Below are 17,029 nucleotides of genomic sequence, written 5' to 3' on the forward strand. Positions count from 1 at the left end.
AATAGGTGCAGGGGTAGGCCATTTGGCCCTTCGAGCCTGCACCAACATTTAATAAAATCGTGGCAGATCATACAATCTCAGTAACTCATTCCTGCTTTTTCACCATACTCCTTGATCCCTTTAGCTGCAAGGGCCATGTCCAGTTCCCTCTTGAATGTATCTAATGCACTGGCTGCAACAGCTTCCTTCGGGAGAGAATTCCACAGGTTCACAACTCTGACTGAATACACTCTTCCTCATCTCAGGCCTGAATGAATTACCCCTCATTTTTAGATTATGACCCCTTATTCTGAACTTCCCCAATATTGGGACCATTCTTCCCACATCTAGCCTGTCCAGACCCATTGGGATTTTATATGTTTCTATGAGATCCACTCTCATTCTTTTAAATTCCAGCGATTACAAGCCCAATCAATCCAGTCTTTCCTCAAGTCTAGGACCAGAAAGCATAATCTCAAGTGTAAGAGGTTGCCCATTTAAGATGAAGCTGAGGACATCTCAGAGGGTAGGGACACTTTGGAGTTATTTACCAGGCATGGTTGTTGTGGCTGGGTTGTCAAGTAAATTGAAAGCGGTGACAGAGTTTTCATCAGTAAGGGAATCAAGGGTTATAGGGAAAGGACCGTAGCCAAGATCTCATTAAATGTTGAAACAGACTCAGTGGACCAAATGGCCCACTACTGCTCCTACATCTTATGGTCTTGTGGAATCTTGCACAAATTCAGATAAAATTTCATTTTCTAATTTTTGTGAACCTTATTCATTATACTTTGTCATGATCTACTAGGGACGTGCATTGGAAATTTAACCCCTCTATTCCTGAAGTCATCACAAAGGATAACATTTGATTAAACCACTGCATGTCCCAATTTTATCTAACTTTGTATTTCTGGTTAAAGAATACACACACCAGGTTTTTAATTAAAATAAATAACTTTATTGTAATTGGAGTGTTTTTAACCAACAGCAAGAGCTGTTGAACCACTAACTATAACTTCAACTCCACTTTTGAATAATTCTCATAGATCTATAAATGGATAAAGAGACAAGGGTATTAAGGATGGGAAAGTGGAAGTATGAAGCAAAACAGGGAGAAACAGTTTGTTAGCACTAATCTGGACAATGAGGGTTGATGCATTGGGTCCTTGTGCTTCTTTTTCAGCTTGTTGTTGATGAGACAAAGTTGTTTGCACACTGATGCCTTTTTACATTCACTGGTCGAGAATTTTCCCCTTTCAGTGTCTCTCAAGGTGACTTTTCCTTTTGTTCCTCTCAACAGGTGTTTGCAGAGAAAGCAGTTTATAGGCTATTTGCATGTAGGGACAGACATCCATCTCATGCATTGGAATAGGGTTCATCTCATGGAACTTGTTCTCTTAGTGCTCACTCATGTTGCATTTACATCTCTGCCTTGTCTTCCCTAGCCTTTTATACATTGCTATCCCATTCAGATTAGAAAACCTCATAATAGTTCCACCTTGCCTTTCAGCAGAGACACAAAACCAGGAAGCTTGTCATGGTTCCCTGCAGTGATCAGTCAAAGGGTAGACATGCTATTTACGGCACCATTCTACATTCTTAATGGAATCCTGCATGTCCTACTGCATGGAAGACGATGATGCTAAACTGTCACTTATGTGTGAATTACAGATACATTTGCTTGTAGCAAATAATTTATTTGCTATGTAGATGAGTCTAATCATGCAACTCGCTGTAAACGTACAGTAGAGATGGATATTTTCGAATTTTCTGATGCAGATGGATTAGGAAACTAACCAAGCTTTAATCAGGAGACAAAGTAATGCTTTAATACTACACCTGTGGGGAAGCTTCACATTGCACCATAGATGCTGACTGACATGCTTAGTCCTTGCGCTTTTCTTATTTTTGATTTCAAATGTTTCTCAGTCATGTTGTCTTAGAAATGAATGATGTGCTACATATATACAACATATATTCCAACAACGTGATTGAGTTCTAGTTTTAGATTGACAGGTTCATAATACTGAAAGGAAATGAATGAGTAAAAGTCCTGAAGAAGTAAATAATCAAATAACAGGATAAAACAAGTTAATCCTCCTCTTATCAGCTGGATCGTAAAAGCAGCACAAGGGAACATAGTGCAAACAGGTGAAATGTAAACTTAAGATCATGTCAGGAAGCACATCTTCACAGGAGGAGGAAATTAACACCTGGAATGGGGTTAAAGGGTGAATAAAGTAAGCAGAAGCTCAGAAAAGGCAATTGTTCCTGTTATAGGTGTTCAAACTGTCTCTGCAAAAGAATAAAAAATGGTGTAAATTATTTTTCTTTTTCTTCATGACACACATTGAGTTATACAATTCAAATGAAATATTGTTTCAATCAAATTTATATACGATCACTACAAGCATTTCTGAAGCAGTTTTCATTTTATTTAATTTTTTTGCACGTCTAACTCCTCGGCTTCCTTCTATTGTATTAAGTACTATTTTTGTAATGCTTCATTCTCTTTGGCAAATTCCCCAAATAGTATTTCTTATTAATTACTGAAAGATACTGGGACTAAATATAATTAGTAAGATCTAAAACAATATCTTCAGGTAGCTTAATATATTATCATTTATGCTAATTATCCATATGCAATGTCTTCAGCAAAACTAAAATAAAAACCTAATGCAAAGTTGTTCATTTTCTCACATCATTATAATTAAATATTTATGTAATGTCGCATCTCTTCAATACTTATTTTTCTGAATTTTCAACCTAATTGGTGCCAAAAAATTAACGATGGATGGTTCAATAGTAAACTTTGCAATTTATTGATCCCTCTTTCATTTATCATTGTATCCAATTATCCAGCTCAAGTTATCACGAAATTCTTGCCTTCTCAACTTTGCCCTTCACCCCTTACCTGAGGTGTGCTAAAATTCAACACCACTTTGTAGTCTCACATGGTTGTTCCAAATAATAAGCATAGCATCACTCAATTTAATGGCTCCAGATGATAGTTTGGAGATCCAGAATGGAATGTAACAGGGGCTGTGTTTTGGTCCTTACAGTATATTATGTATTTTTTTCTCTCTGTCCTCATGATCTAAGCTATGCCTCCAACATGGAAGGATTGTACCTACAATCTTTGTTTCTGTTTCTTCCTTTGCAGTGACTGATTTTTGCAGTTTTGTACATCTGAATAAAAATCATCAACCTATCAAATCCGAAAGTCAAGATGTAAGTGTGGCCATGTTATGAGTGGGGCACTTCAATGTGTAATGATGTTGCACTAGTGGCTCAAAGCGAAGACCAGGTCATGGGTTGTTCCATATTTGTGTCATGTTCTCCATCACCAATGTCAAAAAACATTCATCGGACATGGTGTTTCATTTCCACCAGTGATCAGACTCATCAGCACATGTTGGTGCAGTCAGAAAATTCTGCTACCTTAGATCTAGGTGACAGGCAACCTACTTCTTGTCATGACAAAGTGAAAGATGGACTATTAATTTTTACATTCTGTCATCTGATTTAATATCTGGGATTTCAGTGTACTGAAAAGTTTTAAAACAGAAACCAAGGCACTAACTTAAAATGGCCCTAGTAATCACCAGGCTACACAAGTTGGCCAAGTTTCATGAAACTAACGTCGAATAAACAAAAACAATCTGAACCAAAATTAATATTTTATTCAAAGGTGAAGAACCCAGTCAAATCCTTTTTCACTTTGGTTGACACCTCTGTGAATATTTGCATGTTGGAAATGAAAACATCACTTGCATTTATCAAGCTTGAAGTTGATGAACTCAGATACAGAAATACACAAAAAAACCTTGAATTTCAAGAAACTAATTTTGACAGACAGTGGGAATATGACGGATGCAGCATAGAACACTGGTTTGGAACTCTGTTTTGCAAGAAGGAAAAGCACCCAGTGATAAGTTAAATTAAAAAGAAACATTAAATCACTACAAACTGAAATGACAACTGCAATGTTCACTCTTGCTGATGGTCTCTGACACCAACTAAACAACAATAGGTTTAAAGCTAATGCCTCAAGGATGCTAAATTGCATATTCGTTTAGCTTCCTTTTTGTGCTGAACACCATCCCTTTTTTACCTTGTATTTATCTGTGTGAGCGAGAACATGATTGCCTGAAGCTGTATATGCACACCATTATGTCTTTCTTATTTCTCTTATTGTTTCCAGCAATAGATTTGCTGTTTTTGCTCAAGGCAACTTTGTGATTGGTTGCTTACTATCCCTGGTAAATATAGTTAAGAATGTGTTAATTGGAAAGACTCAAGCTCAAACATTAATCCTTGACGTGGCCATCTGGGAAGTTTATAAAAAGGGGAGCTGACTCATCTCTCCTAATATGTAACAGCATGCATTGGAAAGACAACAAACAATTTTGAATGACAAACAAATGGGGATAATAAAAACAACAAATTGACCTGCAGGACCAACATGGTTATCAATGAAACCTGTATCCTTAGCACATTGATGTATGGCAGTGAAACCTGGACAAATTTAACATGCAGAGAGAAAAAGCTCAGTAACATCCATGTTTTTTATGACGCTTCCTTGGCATCACATGTAGGTTAAATTCGCCAATGAAGCAATCCTTCCAAGGGCAACATGTTGAGCATGTTAGCACTAGTTAAGCAAAGTATGTTTCATTGATTGGGCATGTGAACAGGGCAGAAGGATTGACACATCTCAAAGGCAATGTCATATGAGGACAAAGCGAATGCCAAGAGATCAGCAGCGTGCCCAAATTTCCAATTCAGTGATGCCACAGAGACATGCCAACTTTAAACATTAATCATAGCAAATGGGAAACTCTGGCTGACAATCAACACAATGGTAACATCCATTGTGGACAGGAACTTGCCACCATGATATGTGGTTACAGTACCTCCAAAGCAAACACCAGCCCGACAAACAAGACATCAGCAGAGATCGTTCTGCACCATTAGTAAGGGACAACGTTATGTGTGGCACTTGTGGGAAGCTTTGCCTTTCTAGAATCAGCTTCTTCAGTCATTGAAAGAAACGCAGCAGATGATCTCATCCAACCTCACCAAAGTTCTGAGGCTGCATTTCCATCATCTCGCATTTGGAAGGGAGCCAGTGAGTTTTTCAATAGGGCTTGGTTGGAGACTCTTGTGCTGAATTTCCAAACTTCTCCGACACCTAATTCATCAAACAAAAAAGTAGTAAGAACTTATAGCGAGGAGAATGTGCTCAGTATGAAAGTTGAAGCAATATAGAAGCAACTTTTATAGCTGATAGGATACGGCATTTTTAGATTGCAAGGTCTAGAGGCTAAGAATGTGAGTAAATGAAGACGGAAAATGCTAGGTGCATCAAGATTATGTGATGTTCATTCTGTGTAATATGAAATGATGGTGCTTTGAAGCATATAATGTGACATTGATTATTTTGCCCCATTAGATTATGTAACTTTAAAACGGAGGTCTCCAGTGAGGAATCTTGCCTCTCGTATACCTCCAATTCTGTGTCCTTTTGCCATTACAGCTTTGGATGGACTTCTATAATTTCTGAAACTCTTGCCACCAATCCCCAACCTCTTTGTTTTGTTTCTACTGTCGTGACATTTATAATTTACTCAAAACTTAACACTTCAGACATGCTTCAGGTTGTCCACATCATTACATGTGAAGTGCTGTGTAATATTTTATAAATTAAAGCTGTAAATATGTTTAACGGCTGCCTTCCTTCTGACACTATTTTTGTTATCAAGGGTTCTGTAATATATTTCAGAGGATTAGAACAAGGATTTCTAGGAATGTCTCAGTAAAGGGAAGTGGAGAACATAGGCATGCAAACGTTTCAAAGCTAGTGTGTTACTAAAACAGCAGCTAACAAACATGAAAGACCTTATACAGACAACAAGCAAAACTAATGTCATTTACAAAATACCTTGCAGGAACTGTAACAAACACTATAAATGGACAAACAGGCAGAAAACTAGCCACAAAAAGACATGATCCTCTCTCACTAGTATCCTTAGGTACGGATGAGGAAGGACACCACTTCGACTGGGACAACACATCCGTCCTAGGACAAGCCAAATAGAGATCAGATCTAGAGGGCATAGGTTTAGGGTGAGAGGGAAAAGATATAAAAGAGACCACGCAGAGGGTGGTACAAGAATGGAATGAGCTGCCAGAGGAAGTGGTGGAGGCTAGTACAGTTGCAACATTTAAAAGGCATTTGGGTGGGTATATGATTAGGAAGGGTTTAGAAGGATATGGGCCAAGTGCTGGCAGGTGGGACTAGATTGGGTTGGGATATCTGGTTGGCATGGACGGGTTGGACCGAAGGGTCTGTTTCCATGCTGTAAATCGCTATGACTCTAAGATTCAGCTTGAAGTAATTTTGAAGCAGATGTAACAATTCAGGTTATCCATTCTTCAATAAAATAGAGAGGTTCACATAGACATAGACATAGCAGTACAGGCCCTTCTGTCCTCAGTGTTGCGCTGACCTGTGGAACCAATCTGAAGCCTATTTATCCTACACTATTCCATTTTCATCTATATGTTTATCCAATGACTATTTAAATACCCTTAAAGTCAGCAAGTCAACTACAGTTGCAGTCAGGGCGTTCCACGTCCCAAATACTCTCTGAGTAAAGAAACTACCCCTGACATCTGCCCTATATCTATCATCCCTCAACTTAAAGCTATGTCCCCTCATGCGAGCCATCAACATCTGAGGAAAAAAAGGCTCTCACTGTCCACCCTATCTAACCGTTTGATTACCTTATATGTCTCAATTAAGTCTCTTCTCAACCTTCTTCCCTCTAATGAAAACAGCCTCAAGTCCCTCAGCCTTTCCTCATAAGTCCTTTCCTCCATAACAGGCAACACCCTAGTAAATCACCTCTGAACCCTTTCAAAACCTTCCACATCCTTCCTGTAATGCGGTGACGAGAACTATATGTAATACTCCAAATGCAGCAGCACCAGAGTTTTGTACAGCTGCAACATGACCTCATGACTCTGAAACTTAATCCCTCTAGCAGTAAAAGCTAACACACTATATGCCTCTTTACAATGCTATCAACCTGGGTGGCAACATCCAAGGATCTATGTACCTGGGCACCGAGATGTCTCTGCTCATCCATACTACCAATAATCTTACCATTAGTCCAGTACTCATAATTCATGTTGCTCCTTCCAAAGTGAATCACCTTACACTTTTCCACATTAAACTCCATTTGCCAACTCTCAGCCCAGCTGTGTAGCTTATCTATGTCCCTCTGTAATCTGCAACATCTTTCAGCACTATCCACAACTCCACCAACCTTAGTGTCATCCACAAATTTACTAACCCATCCTTCTATGCCCTCATCCAGGTCACTTACAAAAATGACAAACAGCAGTGGACCCAAAGCAGATCCTTGCAGTACACCACTAGTAACTGAACTCCAGGATGAACATTTCCCATCAACTACCACGCTCTGTCTTCTTTCAGCTAGCCAATTTCTGAAGGGCTTTTGCCCGAAATGTCGATTTCGAAGCTACTTGGATGCTGCCTGAACTGCTGTGCTCTTCCAGCACCACTAATCCAGAACCTTATCAAACGCCTACTGAAATCCATATACACCACATCAACTGCTTTACCCTTATCCACCTGTCTGGTCACCTTCTCAAAGAACTCAATAAGGTTTGTGAGGCATGACCTACCCTTCACAAAACCATGTTGACTATCCCTAATCAACTTATTCCTTTATAGATGATTATAATCTTATCTCTTACAACCTTTTCCAACAGTTTACCACAATCGAAGTAAGGCTCACTGGTCTATCATTACCAGGGTTGTCTCTACTCCTCTTCTTGAACAAGAGGACAACATTTGCTATCCTCCAGTGTTCTGGAACTATTGTTTTAGACAATGACAACATAAGGATCAAAGCCAAAAGCTCTGCAATCTCTTCCTGGCTTCCCAGAGAATCCTTGGATAAATCTCATCAAGCCCAGGGGACTTATCTCTTTTCACACTTTCCAGAATTAATGCAGGTGTAATAGGTACCTTGGTTTGATGCCCTAAAGTAAGAAATTTTAGTGTTTATGGTGGCAATGATGTAGTGATATTATTTTGGAATAATAATGCAGAGGTCCTGGTGATGATGTGAGCTCAAATTCCATTTTGGACACCTGGCACAATGAGCAGTGGGAAGCTCCCTACCCCTCACTCCCCATTTCCCCCACATCCCCAAACCCTAACCTCAAATAGGTAGGTAATGAGATAAGTTTAGGATGATCACATGTGAAAATGCACTAAATCTTGCAGAGAGAAGCCTTTCATGAAACTCAATGACACTTTGCCAAAGAACGGGAAGTTTTAACCCTCAGTTACCTCAGAGAAGACTAGTTTCTGAAACCAGGAGTATTTGTTTGGAAATCTGCGGATTATTAACAGCTGAGAAAGTTTAAACACATGGTTTTGTGAATTTTCATATAAAAAGATTTTACAATTCACAGGAAAGAACTAGGAAGATTCAGTTAGGTCTAATTTAAAGATGTGATACAGAAGAGTAAATTCTCAAGATTTGTATCTTTCAGTTGATTTTATATCCATGTGTCTTAATTCCATGGGTTTTAATTTTGCTAACATGTCTGTTATGCAGTGCTTTAACAAAAGGGTATTGAAAGTCACATATACAACACTGATTGTGTTACCATAACAACCCTCTTTGTTACCTCAGCAATATAATTTTGAGTTAGTCAAATTCATGCTGACTTTCATTTATTAGCCCTAAAGCCAATAAATTGTGCCCTGGATTATCTGTAAATGTTTCCTAAACCCTGATGCTGGACTGTCTGAGTAGTAGTTTCCAGGTCTGTTTATCTCCCCATTAAAAAAAAATCAGACTTATCCCTATACCCAAGCATAATTGACAAATTGTGGTCAAATGCTGCTCAATTTCCAAACTTTGTCATCTTCAATAAAACAGGATGTATTACTTCTGACTTGCTGACTTGTGCACATTGTACACCGCCAGTTTTTAAAGCACATTTTCTTCATCTATGTTCTTCTATCCATACCATTAATGTCTTCTCCTTCACTGGCAACAGCCCCATATCCAGATGAAATGTGTGGTAATTTAGTATCTCTACAAAATTATTTTCATTGAGTCCCTATTCAAGGTATTGATGAGAAATATTTAAACATTCTCTTTAGAATGATATGCAATACAAATACAAAATCGTTCTGTAGAAATAAGTAATGAATTTGGTACACATAATGTACAGGAGAAACTTTCCTTCTTTAACATGAAAGATTACACATGGGCTGAGTGGAAGGATCCAGTTACGTGGTTTGGGCACTGGCTGAGATATTTCTTGGCATCGGTTGCAAACAATATTAATGCACAGTCCTGGAAAAATATAAATAAACACTGAGTGGAATTTTCCCCTCTATGGTGTGGTGGAGCAATAATAAGAAAGGTGGGAAAATACAGAGGACATGAAAAAAATCAGAATTTCGGCATTGAGTAAAATTGTGGCAAATTTTCCTTCAAGCTTTAAATGGGAACATCAGAATCTCACTAGTGAGTAAGGTTCATTTACCATTACCTTATTTCTATGAACTTGCACCTCATTAAAGCCCCGATTTGTCTTATTTAACTGCCATTTCCAATCCTCCTCTCGTTCACCAAGATGCTAGACAGCTCAGGTTCCTGACATGTAAATGAAAGCTGATTCTGGCAGCCCTGGAGCTTAGATGAATGCTTGCTGTGGCCATCATGCAACTGCTTCTTCACAACAACATCTCTACACACTCCATGGCCATTAGCCCAATGACCATTCATCCACACATCTGAACAGTTAAGGGCATAGACATATCACTGTACGGCACCGAATTATGCCAACATTATACCTGCAGCATGTGCCAGCAGTTTGGTCAGCAAACACACTGTATATGCTACAAGCAAATGGTTATGTGTGAAAGTCAAATGCAAACTGTCCTTAGTAAAGTTGCCTGCAGCTGCAACAATCGCACACTGAACTGTAATTATGCAAGTATGTGGTCTATGCTGTGGTAGGGTGTGTTTTCCTTGGGAGTAGGGCTATCATGGTGGCTTACTGGCAGAATTGTACTCCTCCAGAGCAGCATGAAAACTTTAGTTGTGCAATGTACATTTACCTCAGAACTCTTAAACAATACAAGACAACAAACTCCTTGGGAATCCTCCTTACCACACAACAACAGCAGGCTTCATTGTGATGGATGTGAGGGCTTCAGTAAAATTGTGTTATCTTTCCAACATTTCCCCCTAGATTATCTGGTCAAGCACCTCCTGGCTGGGAAACTCATGGCCTTGCTGAATTACTTTAGACAACGGTGAATAAGACAGTGATTACTGCTTCATCTGCAAGTCCAGCAAAAATAACACCCTCAAGAGGGAGAAACAGCAGGTGAGGATCCATCAAGGAAGAAAAGGAGAATGACAAATTAAAGATGCTGAGATCCGGGCTAGAACACAAAATGAGCACTTTACATTTATTTTTACGAAGGAAGGAGATGCTGTCAAGTCATTGTGAAAGAGGAGGTAGTTGAGACACTAGATGGACAAACAAGACGTTTGCTAAAATTAAAATTAATAAGACAACAGGATTGGATCAGATATACACAAGGAGACTGAGGAAAGTACAGGTGGAAACTGAGGAGACAATAGCCATAGTCTTTCAATCCTCCTTAGACAAAAGACTGGTATGAAAGGTCAGGAGAATTGCAAATATTGACACCCTTGTTCAAAACATATTAGGATACATCCAGCAAAGTCTGAATTAACCTCAATGGTAGGAAAGTTTAAAAAATGGTAATCTGGGACAAAGTTAATACTCACTTGAACAAATGTGGATAAAGGAAAGCTAGCACAGATATATTAAAGGCAAATCTCATTAAACTAACTTGATGAAGTTTTTTTGATGAAGGTAATGTGGTTGATGTGGTGTACATGAACTTCCAAACAGTCTTTCGATGAAGTATGACAGAACAGGCTTGTCAGCAATGTTAAATTCCAGAGAGTAAAAGGACAGTGGCAGCATAGAAACAAAACCCTGAGTGACAGAGAACTGAGCATATTTGCTCTTTACACTAAACAAAGATTATATAATGAGGCTGGAACAAATAACACAGCTTTTCTTGATCTATATTAAGGACACAAGCTTAGGTGTCCTGGGAAAAGCATCATAATTTTAAGATAGTACAAAATTTGACTATGTTGTAAAATGTCAGAAGGATAGTGAATGTCATCAAGAGGGCATACACAGTCACTGGAATGAGTGATTATGTAGCAGATAGAACTTAATGCAGAGAAATGTGTAGTCATCAAGATGTACAACATGGATACAAACCCTTCAGTCCAACTTGTTCATGCTGACCGGATATTCTAAATTAGATATAGTCCCATTTGCCAGCACTTGGCCCATATTCTTCTAAATCCTTCCTATTCATATCACCATTCAGATGCCTTTTACATGTTGCAATTGTACCAGCGTCCACCAGTTCTTCTGGCAGTTCATTCCATACAAACACCACCCTCTTTAAATCTTTCCCCTCTCATCCTAAACCTATACCCTCTAGTTCTGAACACCCCACCCCAGGGAAGATACTTTGTCTATTTATCCTATCCATGCCCCTCATGATTTTATAAACCTCTAAGGTCATCCCTCAGCCTCTGATGCCCCAGGGAAAACAGCCCCAGCCTTCCAGCCTATCTTTAAAGCTCAAACCCTCCAACTCTGGCAACTCCCTTGTAAATCTTTTCTAAACCTTTTAAAGTTTCACAACATCCTTCTGATAGGAGGGAAACCAGAATTGCACACAATATTCCAAAAGTGGCCTAACTAATGTCCTGTACAGCCGCAATATGACCTCCCAACTCCTATACTCAATGCTCTAACCAACAAAGGAAAGCATACCAAATGCCTTCTTTACTATCCTATCTACCTGTGACTCCGCTTTCAAGAAACTATGAACCTGTACTCCAAAGTCTCTTGGTTCAGCACCACTCCCCAGGACTCTACCATTAAGTGTATAAATCCTGCTCTGATTTGCCTCTCCAAAATGCATCACCTCCCATTTATCTAAATTAAACTGATACAATTTAGCAGGAATATCAAGAAGCAACAAGATTATAACAATGAAGTAGGAGGAGGAGTGGGCATTTGGCCCTTTAAGCTTAGTGCGTAAGTCAACAAGGTAATGGTTTATCTGGGGGCCCTTTCCTGTTTGACTCCTTGTTGACTCCATTGTAGACCAAAAGGCTATCCAATATAGCCTTGAATCTCTTCACTGATTCAGCCTCTATTTCTTTCTGAGCAACGAATTTCAAAGACTTTCTCAGTATCCACCCATCTCAGAATTTTCTGTATTTCAATAAGATTACTTTTCCTTCTTCTCAACACCAATGCATACAGACATAATCTGCTCAACCTTTCATCATAAGACAGCCCCTTCTTCCCAGAAATCAACACAGTGAACTCTTTTCGAACTGCCCCTTCTCTAAACTGCTTCTAATATAATTGTAACTCTTGTTAAATAAACTGACCAAAAACGTACACAATAATTTTTGGGGTGATTTCACCAATGTTCATTTGTTGCAAGACATTTCTACATTTTTATTCCATTCTCCTTGCAATACTGGACAACATTCCATTTGTTCCCATGATTACTTGCTGCACCTGCATGGTATTCTTCTGTGAATTATGTACAAGGGCAGCCAGATCTCTCTTCATTTCAACATGCTCTGGTCTGCCTCTTTAAATAAAATCTGCTTTTCTTTCCTTTCCATGAGGGTGGATAACCACATATTTTCCCATATTATATTCCATCTGTCAATTTTCTGCCTACTCTAACAAGCTGAGTGAGTGGAAAATAAATGGCAGATGAAGTATAATGTGAATAAATGTGAGGTTATCCAATTTGGCAGCAAAAACAGGAAGGCAGATTATTATCTCCACAGCAATACGTTGGGAAAGGGAGAGGTGCAATGAGATGTGAATGTCTTTGTACAGCAGTTGCTGAAAGTAAGAATGCAGGTGAAGAAGGCAAATGATACGTTGATCTTCATTGTGAGAGGATTTGTGTACAGGTACAAGGTTGCCTTATTGCAATTCTACATGGCCTTGGTGAGACCACACCTGGAGTATTGTGTGCAGTTGTTGCCTCCTTATCTGAGTATGCATGTTCTGGCTATGGACAGAGGGCAATGAAGTTTTGAGAAGGTTAGGACTATGTTCACTGAAATTTAAAAGAATGAGGGAGAATCTAATAGAAACCTATAAAATTAGGTCTAAAAACACGATTCAACAGTGTAAATGCAGAAAGGGTGTTCCCAATGATCAGAAGGTCCAGAACCAGAGGTCACAGTCTCAGGATATGCAGTAGGTCATTTAGGACTGAGATGAGGAGACAGTTCTTCACACAGAGTTTTCATCCTGTGAAGATCTCTGCCACAGAAAACAGTTGAGGCCAAAACATTAAACGTTTTCTAGAAGGAATTAGACATAGTTCTTAGGGCTAAAGGGATCAAATGGTATGGGCAGAAAGTAGGAATAAACTACTGAGTTGAATGAACAGCTATGAGCATATTAAATTGCAGAGTAGGCTTAAAGGGCTGAATGGCCCATCCGGCTCCTATTTTCTATGTTTCTACTTAACTCACTTTTTATTGTTGGTATCCGTTTGTCTAAGTGGGGTCTAAATGATGTGGGCTATGGAGCAGTTTGTGGCAGAATCAGACGCTAAGCCTGGTGAAGCCAATCTTGACATTGAGAGCATTTCATTTAATTTTTTATGCTTTTCATAAGCAGCAATTGTGTGTTTCTCATAGGAAGCTGCAAGGTGCCAATTACAGAAGATTATTGCTTGTTAAATGCCTTGTTGGCAGCCAGACTCATCTCATTAATATACAGCTTTCTAAACTACCAAAGAAGACAACCAAGCTAGATATCAGGACATCATGATATGGAAGCCTCACAGATTCAGCTCGCCAGTTGCTCTGAATGACCTCTATATTTAGCACCAACACCAACATCTACAGAGGGAGCAAATTAATGGATGTCCTAGTAGTGTTTAGAAAGTGCAGGGGGGAAGCTTAAGAAAGCAATTAGGAGAGTAAAGTGGGGGCATGGAGAAAGATAAGGGAGAATATACAAGTATATCAAGGGATAACCAGTGGAAGATTAGGGACCAATGGTTAAATTTGCATAGGGACCCAGAGGACACTGATAGAGTGTTCACATCAGTCTTCACTTGGGAGAAGGAGGATTTAGGTACAGAATTTGGGAAGATGGGCTGAGAGGTTCTTCAGCAGATTGATATAGGAAGTGAGGAGTTGTTGGAGGTTTTTATGGGCTTAAAAGCTGACAAATTCCCAGGTCTGAATGAGTTGTATCCCCGGTCTTTGGGAGAGATTAGGGAGGAAATCACAGGTGCCCTGCCCCAGCTTTTTAATTCTCTTTGGCCATGGGGGAGATCCCAGAGAACTGGAGGACAGCTAATGTGGTTCCACATTTTAAGAAGGGTATTTGAGAAAAAGGAGGCAATTACAGACCAGTGAGTGTCACATCAAAGGTAGGGAAACTATTGAAGAAAATTCTGAAGAAGAGAGTTAATCTCCACTCATGAAAAAGCAGCACTTCCTATTCACCTTGCTGGCATTACCTATGTTTCTGAGCAGAGATATCCTAAGATTCAGCAGCTCAGCCAGAGTTTTGCCCTCCATTACAGTTCTGTGGTGTATGTAAATTGGCCAATCAGATTGAAATATTGTGTGTATAAACCTGGAAGTACCAAACTGGAAATGAAAAGTAAATCTAAATGAGATACAATAAGTGAGATAAAGATTGGGAAAGGTAGGTTAATAGAGAAAGACTGATAGTAAAGAGTAGCTTGTTTAAAACAAATTCTCGAGTTAATGCCTGATAAAATGAGAGTCCTCACTTCTAAAATTATTTTTTCAGGTCTAGATGAATTGTTTAGCAACAATTATCACTTATCAGACTACTATAAATTGTCATGATTCTGTGTGCACCATCCGTAACATTTCTGACATTTTTAGTGCAAAAATTGTTTCGACCACACCACATTCATTCCTTGTCATCGTTTTAATGTCAGGTTTATCGATGAGGACTACATTCTGAATAGGAACAAGGTATTCTGAAAAGCTGTTTACAGATTTCTGTATTTAACTGCATATTGAACATCAGAAGTTGTAGTCTGATTTATCCTATTATAAAGTTGAGTGGAGATCTGTTGTTTTTGATGCAAAATGCAACCCGTTCTGATTCACAGATCATTTGAAGAGCAGAAATCAAGTACTGACAAATACCATCAATTAATTGCAAGAGTGAATTTAATTGAAAAAGGATGTTTTCTTCTGACTTTAATTAGCCATACATATTTACTTTTAAAATATCCTCCAAGTGCATCAATCGAGTATACTCTCAGTCCCACATGGTGTTAAGAACTGAGACTAAGTTGAATTTGGCATTGTATAAACACATACAAATAAGGAAGAAACTGGGAAGTTGTTTGTACATTGGATAAAAAGACCTTGTTTGTAAGCCTTGATCAACTCTGGTCAGCATATTGCTGTAGCACGGCATTTGCCAATAGTTAGATATAGCCTGGCTTATATAGGGTGGAATCTGCTGGGTCAGGTGGCAATCTCAAACCAAGCTGGGTGTCCTGGTTTCATGCCAACTCTGGCAGGCCTCTTCTGCACTGTTCATTCACCGGAATCTTCAGATCCTAATCCACAAAGCTGCATGCCAATTTCTCATTCTCTGCCGTGTCTGGGGTAAGTATCATAACATTTATGGGAGCACTGTATTGACAGTGCTGGTCTAGTTGCACAACGGCCTTTTAAAAATGGCACTGGTGCCAGAGCTCCTGGGATATCCCAGCAATGATAAAAGCCTTTCCGCAGTACGTGGGAGAATATGAAAAGCATGAAGAGAGGGGTTGGATAAAGTTGTGGCGTGTTTGCCATACAGACAGTTGACATGAGCTATAGGTGTTAGCTTAACAGCTCAGTGTGCCAAACAACAAGAGGAGGTCCTCAAGGGTAGTAATATCCGGATTACTCCCAGTGCTACGAGCTAGTGAGGGCAGGAATAGGGGGATAGAGCAGATGAATGCATGGCTGAGGAACTGGTGTATGGGAGAAGGATTCACATTTTTGGATCATTGGAATCTCTTTTTGGGTTGAAGTGACCTGTACAAGAAGGACGGGTTGCACCTAAATTGGAAGGGAACTAATATACTGGCATGGAAATTTGCTAGAACTGCTTGGGAGGATCTAAACTAGTAAGGTTGGGGGGTGGGACCCAGGGAGATAGTGAGGAAAGAGATCGATCTGAGACAGGCACAGCTGAGAACAGAAGTGAGTCAAACAGTCAGGGCAGGCAGGGACAAGGTAGGACTAATAAATTAAACTGCATTTATTTCAATGCAAGGGGCCTAACAGGGAAGGCAGATGAACTCAGGGCATGGTTAGGAACATGGGACTGGGATATCATAGCAATTACAGAAACATGGCTCAGGGATGGGCAGGACTGGCAGCTGAATGTTCCAGGATACAAATGCTACAAGAAGGATAGAAAGGGAGGCAAAAGAGGAGGGGGAGTGGCATTTTTGATAAGGGATAGCATTACAGCTGTGCTAAGGGAGGATATTCCTGGAAATATATCCAGGGAAGTTGTTTGGGTGGAACTGAGAAATAAGAAAGGGATGATCACCTTACTGTGATTGTATTATAGATCCCCCAGAGGGAAATTGAGAAACAAACTTGTAAGGAGATCTCAGCTATCTGTAAGAATAATAGGGTAGTTATGGTAGGGGATTTTAACTTTCCAAACATCAACTGGGACTGCCATAGTGTTAAAGTTTTAGTGAAGAGGAATTTCTTAAGTGTGTACAAGATAATTTTCTGATTCAGTATGTGGATGTACCTACTAGAGAAGGAGCAAAACTTGACCTACTCTTGGGAAATAAGGCAGGGCA

At 39.4% G+C, this 17,029-nt stretch overlaps 1 long non-coding RNA gene across 1 annotated transcript in view; it reads right to left on the reverse strand.

Annotated features, from left to right (window-relative positions):
• Positions 1 to 3,642: 3,642 nt before the first annotated feature.
• Positions 3,643 to 17,029, reverse strand: part of LOC140479826 (uncharacterized) — a 36,232-nt gene continuing 22,845 nt past the window's right edge. Inside the window, exon 2 of the long non-coding RNA XR_011961131.1 lies at positions 3,643 to 5,173. This is a non-coding gene — a long non-coding RNA (uncharacterized lncRNA). The remainder of the gene's footprint in view (positions 5,174 to 17,029) is intronic.

Source organism: Chiloscyllium punctatum, chromosome 7 (assembly GCF_047496795.1).
Source record: "Chiloscyllium punctatum isolate Juve2018m chromosome 7, sChiPun1.3, whole genome shotgun sequence".
Lineage (NCBI taxonomy): Eukaryota > Metazoa > Chordata > Chondrichthyes > Orectolobiformes > Hemiscylliidae > Chiloscyllium > Chiloscyllium punctatum.